Source organism: Penaeus monodon, chromosome 31 (assembly GCF_015228065.2).
Source record: "Penaeus monodon isolate SGIC_2016 chromosome 31, NSTDA_Pmon_1, whole genome shotgun sequence".
Lineage (NCBI taxonomy): Eukaryota > Metazoa > Arthropoda > Malacostraca > Decapoda > Penaeidae > Penaeus > Penaeus monodon.
Genome location: NC_051416.1, coordinates 19,296,939 through 19,297,535, shown reverse-complemented (window position 1 = coordinate 19,297,535; position 597 = coordinate 19,296,939).

Here is a 597-nt window from a genome sequence, read left to right as displayed (position 1 = left end):
GGGAAGAAAGGGAGAGAGAAAAAGCAATAAACATTCCCTTTCCTCTAATGTAAATTCATCTCAGTATTATTCGGTATGTGAAGGTAATTTGAGAAATATCACTCATTATATTCTCGCTTGTCACCTTGCCTGCTGCTTTTGACCTCAAGGACATTTCGGTCTTGGTAAATCTAGCTATCATTCGCTGATTCGTCTCCCATTAATTAATCACCAGTTTATTCCTTTTCTCACGTTCTTACTTTCTTAAAAAAAAAAAAAGTAAAGCGCAGATGTATCATTTATGAAACAATAAACCACGGCGTTTCGAATCAGTCTATACTCCTAACCAGACGATGAAATCTAAATGAATACTTGTAGGTAAACGAAAGGCGATATGTATTAGCTTAAATCAGATTTGATTGTTGTAAAGTAAAGGCCGTATGGACGAGCGGAATCAGATCACAGGAGGCGAATCAAGGTCATATAATCTTGGGAAAGCTTTGCCGACAAAAAAAGAAGAGAGGGAGAAAAAAAGAGGGAAGGTCATCGTTACCCCACAGACCAGCACTTTACACTAATGCTGCCTTCGGTGGTATCGTCTGATGAGGGATCTCCCTC